Source organism: Danio rerio, chromosome 8 (genome assembly GCF_052040795.2).
Source record: "Danio rerio strain M-AB ecotype USA chromosome 8, GRCz13ab, whole genome shotgun sequence".
Classification (NCBI taxonomy): domain Eukaryota; kingdom Metazoa; phylum Chordata; class Actinopteri; order Cypriniformes; family Danionidae; genus Danio; species Danio rerio.
In genome coordinates, this window is record NC_141028.1 from 10,392,083 (window position 1) to 10,406,996 (window position 14,914).

Here is a 14,914-nt window from a genome sequence, read left to right on the forward strand (position 1 = left end):
GCCGCGTCTGTGGGGACAGCTGTCGGTAGCCAAAGCCTCTAATTAAACACATGTGGAATAAAGTCTGAACCCAACACAGAACAAAAGCAGAGGTACAGTGGATCTTCATTAAACAGACCTTTTTTTGAATCTGTATGATGAGGGCCGCAGCACCACCGCCAGTCATTATTCCAGTCTACAGATTGCTCGCTGAAGCGTGGACAAAGGTTCCACAGCCACCGATTTCCATTTGTGGGTTTTTTGCGCTGTTGTTGTTGTTGTTGTTTAAATATGCTTGGGACAGTTTCAAACAGCTATTTAGATGGTGTTTTGCATACGAAAAGCCTGTTGTTTCGCTGATATTTTTACACGGTCGATCATTAAGATGTGTTTGATGTGTCAGGGCATCATGAAAATATCAGATTGCCTGAACAATGAGCAGGTTCTGGAAATTTCTTTGATGTTCGTGACACCAAACACCTGTCGTTGGGTCCGCTTGGGGACTGTCTTTATATTTATTCAAGTCTTTATGTTAGGAATGAATGAGTCCCGGTTGGCATACTTATGCTATTCACTGAAAGTATGTACTTGGCTGATGATTGGAAAGTACAGCCTTTTTATGTGCATTGTAGTGAGATTCGTGCATTGTATTGAGATTGTGTAGTGACAGTGATTGCAGTATGGTACATTTCTTGCTGTTTCTGCATCAAATTAAAATAGAAACTATAAAAAATGCTGAGTTGTTTTAACCCAGGGGTGTCCAAACTTGATCCTGGAGTGCCGGCGTCCTGCATATTTTAGTTTCAACCCCAAATAAACACACCTAAACCAGCTAATCAAGCTCTTTCTAGGTATACTTGAAACTTCCAGGGAGGTGTGTTGAAGGAAGTTGGAGCAAAACTATGCAGGACATCAACCCTCAAGGACTGAATTTGGACACCCCTGTTTAACCCAACGTTGGGTCAAATATGTAAAAACCAAACTAATGGGCCAAATTAAAGTGTCATTTTAAATGTAATTAAAAACGTAAAAACCAAACTAATGGGCCAAATTAAAGTGTCATTTTAAATTTAATTAAAAACGTAAAAACCAAACTAATGGGCAAAATTAAAGTGTCATTTTAAATGTAATTAAAAACCTTCACAACTCAAAGTTGTGTTTGTGCATATGTTTTCCACATTGCGGAAATGCATATATATATATATATATATATATATATATATATATATATATATATATATATATATATATATATATATATATATATATATATTAATTAGTTGAAGTATAAGTAACCATTTTATCCCAGGTTGTACATATTTGACCCAAACATTGGGTTAACACAACCCAGCATATTTTGTAGTGTGTTTATTTGTGTATTTACCTGGATGATTCATTCTACAAAATGTAGACTCTTATCAGTTCAAATGTATTTTAAATGCAATTTGTTGAATTTCTGGGTGATTATTTTAACCCTGGTTTGTAAATATTTGGCCTAACATAGGACTAAAACAACCCAAATGTAGACTCTAATCCAGGGGTGTCCAAATGTGTATGGGTGTTTCCCAGTACTGGGTTACAGCTGGAAGGGCTTCTGCAAAATATAAAATATATGCCAGAATAGTTGGCAGTTCATTCCACTGTGGTGACCCCTGATAAACAAGCGACTAAGGTGAAGGAGAATAAATGATTTCAAATGATTAAAATATTTAGTTTATACATTCACCATGCATTTGTCAGACTAAATTCCTTCTAAAAATTACAAAAAGCACCATCACAAACTCTTGTTTTGATTAGCAGGGGGTTGTGGCTGGTGTAAGCCAAGCAAAACATGCACGAATGCTCACTTCACAATCCATCCAGACACCTTCGGCTCACTGCTCACAAACTATCCATTTGGAATGAACTCATTTTAATCTCACATACTGGTTAGAACAGATAGTCTGTGAACTTGGATGCAGCATGTGTTGTTTTTTGTTGTTGTTTTTTTTTAGTCAGAGAGTCACAACAGAGTCCATATCTCGTTCTTTCCACGGTCTGAGTGAATGTGATCACAGCCGAGTTGAATGAGCTTTTACTTCACCCCACGGTAATGAATCTCCCTGTCAGACGCTCACTTTAAAGATGGCACGTCCTTCCCGCTTAACAGACAAAGATGACACATCTAGAGCGCCATGCCTGTTTAAACACAGCTTCCAAAAGACACAGAAAACAATGCTTTATATTTGATAATTAACTTCTTTGAGTAATATAGTGCCCTAAAGTTTTGGGCCTTCTGATGATTTGACAGTGTTTTGGTTTAAGTGTAATTCTTATACGGTGAGGGGAAAAAGTCACATCATGTTTTTTTCTATGAATAATATTTCTAAAGGAGCTGTTGACAAGATTTTAGTAAAAAAAAAAAAAAAAAGCAAAAAAAAACAAAAAAAAAAACCAATAGAAATTCAAGGCCCAACCTTGGGCTGGAGGGGGTCCGGTTCGGGGACCACAGGATTATATCTGTTTTTTGCAGTCTATGTTGTTCTGTTGGCTTCATCAACATGGACATGGTCGCTCAGGCATCTGTTTTGGATCCCTCCTGAACGCCTACGTAGGGAGGTGTTCCAGGCATGTCCCACCGGGAGGAGGCCTCGGGGAAGACCCAAGACACGCTGGAAGAACTATGTCTCTTGGCTGGCCTGAGAACGCCTCAGGATCCCCCCGGAAAAGATGGAGGAAGTGTCTGGGGAGAGAGAAGTCTGAGGTTCTCTCCCAAGACTGCTGCCCCTGCGACCCGGCCCCTGGAAAAGCGCAAACAATGAATGAATGAATGAATGAATGACAGACGGAGCAAGTGCTGAACTACTGAACTTTATTTAATACTTTATATAAAAGGCTTTTTTGGTGATTGTTGTCATATGGAGAATAAAGTCAAACACATTGCTCAGGTGTGCCTTTTTCACAGACTTCAAGAGAGTGTAAAAATCTTGATGATTCTGTGGGTCTCGTCTATCAAATCTGATCAGGTTATTCATGTCAGGTGATTGGCTGGGCCATTCTACAGCTTGATTTTCTTTCTCTAAAAGCATTTGAGAGTAGGAAGGGCAGACGTTTGCTGAAGAACTACTGAGAGATTTCAGCTGCAGTTTGTGCTTTCACTACCTTTCCACAACTCTCTTTTTTCATGTGTTCAATACTTTTTTCCTGTGTTGTTTTTATTTTATTACGCATATCTTCATTTGTAAACTAATTAGATTTGTTATCTTTGAATATATGGATTTCTTTGATTGTTACCAACATCTGGTGAAAATTTCAAGTCAACAGCACCTTTAGAAATATGTTTTCTGAGAAAAATGGTGACATGTTTAATACTTATTTCTAGCACTGTATTCAGTTTAGGTCAAAATTATTAGCTCTTTTGTGAATTTTTTTTCAAACATTTCCCAATTGATGTTTAACAACGCAGGAAATTATCATAGCTAGAATAAAAGCAGACGTTCGCGAAACCCTGCGTTCGCATGGGTTTCCTCCGGGTGCCCTGGTTTCCCCCACAGTCCAAAGACATGCGGTACAGGTGAATTGGGTAGGCTAAATTGTCCGTAGTGAATGAGTGAGTGTGTGTGGATGTTTCCCAGGGATGGGTTGTGGCTGGAAGGCATCCGCTGTGTAAAACTTATGCTGGATAAGTTGGCGGTTCATTCTGCTGTGGCGACCCCAGATTAATAAAGGGACTAAGCCGAAAAGAAAATGAAAGAATGAATTAATTTTAAGGTCAAAGTTATTAGCACCCTTAAGCAATATATATTTTTCTATTGTCTACAGAACAACTATCTTTATACATTAAATTGGCTAATTAACCTAACTTGCCTGCTTAACCAAATTAACCTAGTTAAGCCTTTAAATGTCACTTTAAGCTGAATACTATTATTTTGAAAATATCTAGTCAAATATTTTTTACTGCCATAATGGCAAAGATAAAATAAATCAGTTATTAGAAATGAGTTATTAAAACTATTATGTTTAGAAATGTGTTGAAAAAATCCTCTTTCTGTTTAATAGAAATTGAGGAAAATATATTTGAAATCATTTTTAAATAAATTACATTTTAAATAATTAAAATTGAACAGAAGGGCTAATAATTCTGGCTTCAACTGTATGTACTGTAAACCGAACTCCAACTGAAGCAAATGTCTTTTACTTCAATAAATAGCAACACTACAGAGGGGAAATGCTATAGTCGACAAGTAATCTTGTATAACACTGACATCTGTTGCAAGACTACTATATATAGACTGAATCCTTAATGTTGTGCTTGGGTCTTTTTTCAAAAACGAACTGCTTTACTGTTTACCTTACATAAAGTTGCTTGGCGATCGCTAGTTTACTTGTTATTATTTTAAGTTGTGTGCATTAGGCCCCATACTGCACTCATGTACCCATACTTGTACTCATTAAAATGCTCCAACACCACAGTGTGTGTACAGACAATAAACACAGCCAACCAAACAGAGAACCGAATGGAGACATCAGAGGCTAAGGATGTCTGTAAATGTACATTGGAAGACAAAATGATTAGCCTGCCTGTAAAATTTTAATTTTAACACATTTTTAAACAATATTTTTAGTAATTAATTTATAATAGCTCTTCTCTTTGCCATGATGGCATCGTTTTACTATTTTACAAATTATTCATTCATTCATTCATTTTCTTTTCGGCTTAGTTCCTTTATTAATCCGTGGTCACCACAGTGTAATGAACCACCAACTTATCCAGCATTTGTTTTTAAGGAGTGGATGCCCTTCCAGCTGCAACCTATCACATCCATACATACTCATTCACACACATACACTACGGACAATTTAGCCTACCCGAATTCACCTACACCAGATGTTTTTGGACTTGTGGGGGAATCGCCAACTGACCCAGACGAAGCTCAAACCAGCGACCTTCTTGCTGTGAGGCGAACGTGCCACTCATTGCGCCACCATGCAGCCTATTTTGCAAATTATTATGCGGAAAAATTTGCTGGATCCAACATTATGCAAACTTCTGGATAAGGAAAGACAGACCAACATGAGCATAGATGGTGTTCAAAATTACAGTCTTTTTTGGGGAATGTCCCCAGCTTTGGTTCCCCTGATTAATGCAGCCTAATAATCCTTTAGAGGATTTGGAGTTCAAAGTTATGAATTTGTGTTTCATGTATATGCTAATGCAAAGAGATGAGTCTATAGTCTGGATTAAACAGACAGAGTGCCTCCTGAAACGTGCAAAGAAGGCTGTTGCAGAGCACCAGATATGAAAAGAATCTACAACAGTTGATTTTGATAATCTATGAAAAATGAGTTGTCGAGAATAAATTGAATGTAGTGGACATGAGGGGCTGTAAAAGAGCAGCTCAATCAAATACTGGGGAACTAAGCCATTCAGGGCTTTGTGAGTGATCAATAAGACTTTAAAATGTATACAATGTTTAATAGGGTGGATTACTGTAACAACCTCCTCACTGGCCTTCCCAAAACGACAGTTGCAGCTCATCCAGAACGCTGCGGCTAGGATTCTGACCAGAACCAGGAATCAAAACAAATCATGCCTATCCTCAGGTCTTTACACTGGCTCCCAGATACATTCTGAATAGATTTTAAGGTATTATTACTGGTCTATAAATCACTAAATGGCCTAGGCCCTTAATACATTACAGATATGCTCACTGAATACAAACCTAACAGATCACTTAGATCTTTAGGATCAAATAAACTAGAAATTCCAAGAGTTCAGTCAAAGCAGGGTGAATCAGCTTTCAGCTACTGCACTCCACACTGCTGGAATCAGCTTCCAGAATTGATCAGATGTGCTCCAACATTAGGCACATTCAAATCAAAACTGATAACCCATCTGTTTAGCTGTGGCTTTACTGAATGAGCACTGTGCTGCGTCCGATACATTTTTTATGTAAAGCACTTTGAATTGCCACTGTGTAAGAAATGTGCTATATAAATAAACTTGCCTTGCCTTGCCTAATAGAGAGCCAATGTAATGTTGACAGAACTGGACGAATATGATAATGTTTCTTAGTTCTAGTAAGCACTCTAGCTGATATATTTTGAACCAGATAAAATTTGTTTATAAGCCTGCAGGACAGCCACCTGGTAATACATTAGAGGTAATATTAAATATACAGAATGAAATTCAATAAAATTGTGCATGTGTAATCAAAACATTTATCTTAAAAACATAAAACAAAAAACAAAAGCATAAAATATGCAACAAATGCTTGTACAAGACATTTGAACAGGCACAAACGTGCGAAAATGACTGATGGAAATATCATACATTCATTCATTTTCTTTTTGGCTTAGTCCCTTTATTAATCAAGGGTTGCCACAGCGGAATGAGCCGCCAACTTATCCAGCATATGTTTTACACACCGAATACCTTTCCAGCCGCAACCCATTACTTAGAAACACCCATAAACATTCAATCACACACACTCATACACTACGGCCAATTTAGCTTACCCAATTTACTTAATGTCTTTGGACGTGTGGGGGAAACTAGAGCACCCAGAATAAACCCACGCCAACACTGGGAGAACATGCAAACTCCACACAGAAATGCCAACTGACTCAGCCAAGACTCGAACCTGCGACCTTCTTGCTGTGAGGTGATTGTGCTACCCACTGCGCCACCATCTCCCCCAATTTGAATATAATTTATATCATATACACATATATTTTATATCTAAATTTGAATATGTGAATTAACATTGGGGCAGCAAGGTAGTGCAGTGGGTAGCACGATCGCCTCCTGCAAGAAGGTTTCTGGTTCGAGACTCGGCTGGGTGAGAGTTTGCATGCTCTCTTCATGTAGGCGTGGGTTTCTATCGGGTGCTACGGCTTTCCCCACACGTCTAAAGAAATGCGCTATTGGGGAATCGGATAAACTAAATTGTCCATAGTGTATTTGTGTGAATGGGAGTGCATTCGCTTTGTAAAACATATGTTTGATAAGTTGTCGATTCATTCCGATGTGGCGACCTCAGATTGATAAAAGGACTAAGCTGAAAAGAAAATGAATGAATGATTAAACATTTTCTCAAAAATATGCATGCATGTGTGTATTTATATGTACATAACAAATATACACAGTACACAAACTTAAATTATGTCAAAAAACCTTTTATTTTCGATGCAATTACTCGCGAATAAATTTCGCCCAGCACTCATTTTAATATAGATAATATTTTTAGGTTCGTTTTTTTTTCCATGATGTTTTTTTGCAAAGTAAGCTTGCAGTTTTGTTTGGGAACCTGGGGGAAACCCACATGAGCATGGGGAGAACTCCACACAGAAACGTCAGCTTGCTTGGTAAGGACTAGAACCAGTGACGTTCTTGCTGTGAGGCAACAGTGCTAACCACTGGGCCACCGTGCCACCCATCTGGAGGAGGAGTAGGGGTGGAAGGGGGGATTCTTCAAAACGAAGATAGCTGTAATATGGAACTTAGGGTATTTATAGTGGCTCAGGAATCGTCTGATTGGTGAATCATAAATTGAATAATGCAGGGCCGACTGCAAGCAATTATAAGCATATCCTCTCGAAATTAGTTTATAAATAAACTTCACTTATTTTAAAAATATATATTTACATATAAAAGCAAACGGCATGCACAGACCTTCAGTGCAGTGTAATACAGAGAGCAAACTAGGACTCACTCACACATGCATACTGTACACACACACACACACACACACACACACACACAGATCTCACATCTTTTTCAGAGTCGCTCGGACTTCTCTTCCTCACACACACACACACACAAACACACACACTCATTTGGATTACAGGGTGGTCACAAACCTTCAAATGAAAGCGGCACATAAGCCTCAACAGAGCGCATGAACTGCAGTGAAAATCGGCACCTCAGCAGTGCAGCAGTTGTATAATTGTGAATGTCGTCTCTGTGGCCGTTCTAGCTGGATGGGACACGGTAGCAAACCGCATGTTTTTTTAATGATAAGACTTAGTGCTCTGCCTCATGAAACAGCTCCAGGTACTCAATTTTTAACAGCTCGTCTTTATGTGGCATAAAAACTCTGCAGAGATCCCTGGCTGACTCTTAGTTTTATGGGACCGACCCGAATGCTTGTAGAGCAGAGGAGTTTCATTGCCTCTTGACAAAACAATCAGGCGAGATTATACAACGACAGACTCGTCAAATTCGCTGTATGTGGGACAGGAGTCCTTATGTGAACTCAGCAGGAGTATATTGCTTTTTTTAGACCACAACAGTGCTTCTTTAAAACTCAAGACTAATTAAAGCTGCAAGCAGCGATGATAGGGACCTCGCACCCAGGCTCACCGCCGCCCGGTGGCCTCAGGATGACAGAGAACAGCGAACAATAATAATTTAAGCCGATATATATAAAGAACCTGAGAAAATCACACATTTATGGCAAACTTCCTCCTGTCAGCAGGTGGCGCTATGACTGTGACTCAAGATTGGCATGTAGATGCCTTCAATAGAGGAATCTTATCAACCATGTGAAGTTTCAGGCAGATCAGACATTGTGTGGTTGAGTTATAAGGACTTCCTGTTCCATGGCGAAGCGTTGAGGTTTGTCATGCCGCCACGGACACGCCCCTCTGCAAAAACTCTAGATCTTGACAATATATCATCACTTGGGCTTTCAGATAACAACCAACCAAATTTAGTGCTGATATGAAAAAATTTGTGGGAGGAGTTTATTACTCTGTAAATCATGACATTTCCTGTGGCCAGCAGGTGGCGCTATAACTGTATCTGGATATTGGCTTGTAAACGTGTTCTGGTCTGGACTCTTATTAAACATGTTAACTTTGAGGCAGATCGGATAATGCATGCCTGAGTTATTATGACTTCCGGTTTTGTGGCGAATCGTCAAAGTTTGCGGGGCCGCCACGGACACGCCCATCGACAAAAACTATAAAGCTCCGCAATTTAACATCGCCAATGCCTTTAGATGACAAAACCCAATTTTGGTGTTGATAGCATAAAATCCCTAGGAGGAGTTCGTTAAAATACAACGCCTGGAAATGGCAAAAATGCCACTTTTTTGCCGCAGGAAGTTAAAAATATCCGACTTCCTGTTGGGTTTGAGATATGGCTCCAAGAGACTTTTTCGTATGTTTTGGTGTGTTTGAGGTGTGTGCCAATTTTTGTGCATGTGCGTGATTCGTGGATCGGGGGCTCGTCAGTTTAATTTTTCTAGGTGGCGCTGTCGAGTCATTTTGCCACGCCCACTTCCGAAGCCCATAATAAACGTAAATTTTCGCCACTTCTGAGGCGTGTGCAAAGTTGCCTGAGTTTTCGGGCATGTTTAGCCCCTCAAAACCGCGATTCATTCCGCGGAAGAAGAAGAAGAAGAAGAAGAAGAAGAAGAAGAATAATAAACAGAGCAATTCCAATAGGGCCTACGCACCGTTTCGGTGCTCGGTCCCTAATTAGGCAAACCAAGACAGAAATATGTCTGATAAGAAATGCTAAGAAATTTAAAGGGTATTAATATTGCAGGGTTTTTTAGTTGGACTCCTGAACTCTACTGAGATGTGTTTTTAGTCTGTCTAAAATGCATCACAAATTATTTAAAGCGTTTTTTAACAAATCCTACAAAATTCAAAGACAAACTTCTGAAAGCGTGGCTTTTGCTGAGACTTGTCTGTGAAGATGTTCCAGCGGAAACAGATTTGGTCTGAAATATATACCTCTGATTATGCATGCTCAATTTCATGTGGACTTTCCATTTCTGGCTGCAGTTTATTCAAGTATGAGTGTACTAATCAGTGTTGGGTAAGTTACCTTTAAAAAGTAATCGATTGTTAAACTAGCTTCAAAATCTGATGTTATATTTACACTTGGAAAATTTTTTATATTCAATTAGAGGTTCTAGCAAATTCTCATATGTTTGGCATCCCTTATTATCATATTTCTTTGCTATAAGTGTACTTTCTGGGGACTAATGTAACTGTCTTTTCTGTAATCCTTTTGTCTTTTCTTTCTCTGTCAGGACCCTCAAGCTTAGTTTATGTTAGCCTACTATTGTAAGATAGCACAGCATTTTCCCTGATCGTATCACCCATCACTATTGTCTGTCTATTTATTTAATTTTTATTTTACTTCTATTTTTTATTTTATTGTTTTTATTATTACTTTTCTTTTTTACTATCTTACTTTAGGCAATGCATTTAGGGTTTGTTAAAGTGGGTTTATAGATGTATAAAATCTCTGTATAAACAATGCAATTTGTACTTGGCATAAAAATAAAGGGGAAAATAAGTAATTGATTACAAATTACTGATTACTACTGGAAAATTGTAATCTAATCACATTGCTAATTACTTTATGTAAAAGTAATCAGATTACTAATTACTTTACATTGAAGTTACTTTTAAAACATATAAAATATCCTTATAAATACAAAATAAACTGCAGCTCTTCCAGTAATTGAATATTCACTGAAAAAACATCACAATGGATTGATCACAGCAGCTTGACATATTCAAAATAGTTCACCCAAAACCTAAATTCTCTTATCATTCACTTGTTCCAAACCTGTTTTTTTTTTTTTTTTAACACAAAAGACACAAAGAAAACGGGATACCTGTAACCCTTAACATCCATAGTATGAAAAGCATTGCAGTGTTTGGGTGTTCTATGTTTGTCTAAGGTAATTAGTCTACCGAAATGTGTACATTCCATACAACGTATGAAGATGATTGTTCAGTTCTTGTCACATGACTCGCGGTTTTCAACTGGTACGCCTGGGAAATTTGCGCTCCCAATATGCGCGTGCGCAAAAGATATGTGAATTGCCCCTTAAGTAGCTACGATTCTCTTTACATTCAAAAGATACCTTCACCCTCGATCCTGCACAAGAATCTAATTTAGCCTGTTTTTGAGGGCTGGTGTCCTCCTTGGCCGCAAGTATTGTTATAGAATGCTTTCTATTTAAGTGCTTGAACAAGCAGCTGGTCAAGTTAAAAGCAATGAAAAGTTATTTAGAGACTTAATATAGACTGCATTTCACAACCATATTTTTGTTTTTACGCTCAATGAAATCAAAGTAATGTCTGTATTTTTACTTGAAGAAGTAACCACTCTTATCAGCAACCATTTCAGCTTGCGTTCTCTCTTTAAAAGCGCATGCTTATTAACTGACGTTGCAGCAGAAAAAGTGATTTAAAAGAAGTGTTTTTTCTTCTAAAAACTATATTTGTATCTTAAGAAATGCAATTACACTGACTTTAGTAACTGTAATCAAATGACACAAATTCAAAATGTAATTTATTCCATTACTGCGTTCCTCACAAATGTAATTAGAATACAGTAACGCGGTATTGTGGGACACGTTACACCCAAGACGTTACGAACAAAATTGTTGACATTTTAGCAGATTTATTAAAAAAGTAAAACTGATATATCACAGGGCCCTAAGTTTTCAGAAACTTTGCTCAGTATTTAGTAGAAGCACCCTTTTGATACAGCTGTGAGTCTTTTTGGGAAGGCCGCAACAAGTTTTTCAGACCTGTATTTAGGGATCCTCTCCCATTCCTCCTTGCAAATCCTCTCCAGTTCTTTCGGGTTGGATGGTAAACAGTGGTGGACAGCCATTTTAGGTCTTTCCACAGATACTCAATTGGGTTTAAGTCAGGGCTCTGGCTGGGCCATTCAAGAACAGTCACAGAGTTGTTGTGAAGCCACTTCTTTGTTATTTTAGCTGTGTGCTTAGGCCCATTGTCTTGTTGAAAAGTAAACCTTCGGCCCAATCTGAGGTCCTGAGCACTCTAGAGAAGGTTTTTTTGTTCAGGATATTCCTGGCTGCATTTATCTTTCCACCACTCAGCCTTAAAGCCCAGACTGGTGGAGGGCTGCAGTGATGGTTGACTTTTTGCAACTTTCTTCCATCTCCCGACTGCATCTCTGAAGCTCAGCCACAGTGGTCTTTGTATTCTTCTTTACCTCTCACCAAGACTCTTTTCCCCCTATAGCTAAGTCCGGCCAGCTCTAGGAAAGGTTCTGGCCATCCCAAACATCTTCCATTTAAGAATTATGGAGGCTATTGTGCTCTTAGGAACCTTAAGTGAAGCAGAATTTTTTATTTTTTTGCAATCTTTAATTAAATTAAAATTAGAAGTGCATCCTTGGTGAAATGTGATTGGATGCTGACAAGCAAGTGTGGATCCAAATGCAGGTTTATTCAAGATATAATGGTCAGGCAAGCATCGGTCAACACAGGCAAACAGATTTATACAGGCAAATCCAGAGTCATGGTCATACAACAGGCAGATGGTCAAAAGGCAGGCAGCAGACCATGTAAATAAACAAAGCAAGGATCTAACACGGGAAGGCAAGGAAAATGCATCGTAATGTCAACAAACAGATAAACATGACAAGATGTGTGTGTGTGTGAGCGCTGTATTTAAAGTCCATGTTATCAGTTCGATCCTCCGGTTGTGTGACTGTGTAATCAACAGAATGAGAAACTGGTGTGTGTGAGCGGTGCATGACTGGATATGTAGTCTTTGTAACAACAGATTTGTAGTTCTTTAGCGATCTGCATTTTTACCAGTCATCTGCAAGGATTGGATCGCTGGTGATTGCGACACATGCAAACTATAGCTAAAATAAAATAACATTTTTTTTTAATATTTGTTTTTACATTTTTTGTTTTTATATTGTTAAAAGTTTTATATTGTTTTATATTTTAAGTCAGAAAATGTTTTAAACAGTTTTATGGTTTTTACACAACTTCTAAAAACAGAATTTTCGCAATCTCAAAAAATAGTGTGTTATTACAACAGTGTTGACAAAATAATCTAAGTTCACATGGATCTGAAAAAACAAACAATGGAAATTAATGTATCATGCATGCCAGAATGTTTTTTGGCAATATCAGTTCATGAAAAACTCAAGTAAGTACACCGATGCATACTTAGCCTGTGTTAGTGTCAAACATCAAGCTTTAAGAGGAGTAGCAGTAACTGTTATCTGCACGTTTGCCATTAAACCCTTTTTGTGAGTCGGTTAGTTGCTATAAACATGTCAAAGTGTATAAAACTTTATAAACTCGCACACTATGACAGTTCAGCCAGAAGGGAAAACTGACTGCAGAAGATGACAATTTAATGCAGTTGTTCTCAACTGGCTCTGCTCCATATACATAATGTAGTCTTTGCCTATTTGTTTTAGCATTGTATAGTTTTTATGTCACACAGAAAAGTCCATGCTGCCAATATTAATAACCTATACGAAGTGATGAATGAATCTGCAGAGTTTGAACAATATAAACACTGTAAGCATTTCCACCTATGTTTGAAAGCATTTTATTTTGCTGTCTGTGCACGATTGTGGTTAGTTGCACTTTGTTGTTTGCTAATGAGGTCATATTATCCTATAAAAACTCAATAAAACTCTAAGTCTGAAGTTACAGAATACTTAGGAAATGGTTTATACCGTGCTGTAAATGCTCCTTTTTGGGTGAAAGCAAAAGCATAATGTTTTTATGTGTAATTCTTCAAATGCAAATGAGCTGCTTTTCTCCACCTCCTTTCTAGAAGAGGGTGGTGCCATTACAGCTCATGCTTCAGATACTCTTAGAATTACAAACATGGCATCTGCATGAGATTTAAAGCCTTAACTACTGATATATGGTTTAATGAGAACGTCGGCTGCCAGACAATATCGCGCGAATAGTAAACCAAGTTTTTGTTTTTCATCAGCTGTAAAATACACATGACAAAGAAAATGTCATGAGAGTTTAATCATTTAAATATGTCGTTTTTTGCAAACAGCATGTGGCTTAAAGTTAAGCTTTTACCTCAGTATCTTATAGCCGGGTTAAAATGTATGCATCATGATGCATTTGGCAAAAAATAGTATTCCATTATGCATGATAAGTGTTACCAATCAAATTGTAGGATAATTTAAATGGCCATGATCCCCCCCCCCCCCCCCCTGCCCCAACACACTAACTAAACACCCAAATAAAACTAACTACACCTAATAAAATAACAGAAATAAAACTAAAACCTAAAGTTCATTGATAAACTTTGATGTTGGCTCGAGTAAGCCATTGTGACTGAGCTAGGACTGGGAATGGCAGTTAGCAGGAAGCATGGCGGCGGTTGCTAAGTGGTTGCTAGGCAGTTGCTAAAACGTTTATGGCATTGTTAGGTGGTTGCTAAGCAGTTGTTAAATGGCAATGCTCGTGTACATGTTTGATCAAATTCTGATACTTAGTAGGCATTTCTAGCATATGTTATTGCATTGAGATAATCATTCATAGCATGTAGCTAATCGTTATTAGCACTTGGCTTCCATTATCATTGTTACCATGCATAGTACACAGGAAAGTCCCATTTGCTAGCATAAGTCAAACAAGACAATGCCCAGGTCCCTTCGATGTTCTGATGTAGAGATATTGCTGTTTTTAAATGGTTGCTAGGTTATACTGTTTTATTACTATGGGGACATTTCACAGGTTAGTCATGATACATCAAAGCTTTTTGGCAATATGAGTGATCTAAATCAACCCCGATGTTTCTATGACAGTCTTTATAAGTGTCAAAAACTAGACTTGAACATTATGTATTCCTGGTGTTGGGTTGCGGCTGGAAGGGCATTCGCTGTGTAAAACAAGTGCTGGATAAGTTGGTGGTTCATTACGTTGTGGCGACCCCTGATTAATAATGGAAGAAAGGAATGAACATTATGTAAAAATGGCTTGCCGTATTTTTTGAAAATACAATGCTTAATAAGTGTGAAAGTGATACATGCAATAATGGCTTGCCATATCAGTAAAAAATATGGAGTTTAAGTCAAAAATGGCTTGTCATATTTTGAGAAAAATAATGCTTAAAAATTATTTATTGGAAAACTATAAGTCTGATAAACCTTAAAGATAGAGCAACAAAA

The 14,914-nt window shown here is 37.9% G+C and overlaps 1 protein-coding gene and 1 long non-coding RNA gene across 5 annotated transcripts in view; one reads left to right on the forward strand and one right to left on the reverse strand.

The window, feature by feature from the left end:
- The window catches only part of grm6a (glutamate receptor, metabotropic 6a), a 220,458-nt gene that overhangs the window by 35,213 nt on the left and 170,331 nt on the right, over nt 1–14,914 (forward strand).
- Nucleotides 1,628–7,926, reverse strand: LOC141375579 (uncharacterized). Its single transcript, XR_015497592.1, has 2 exons — nt 7,822–7,926; nt 1,628–2,759 (listed from the first exon to the last, which is right to left on the reverse strand). It is a non-coding gene; the product is annotated as an uncharacterized LOC141375579 (long non-coding RNA).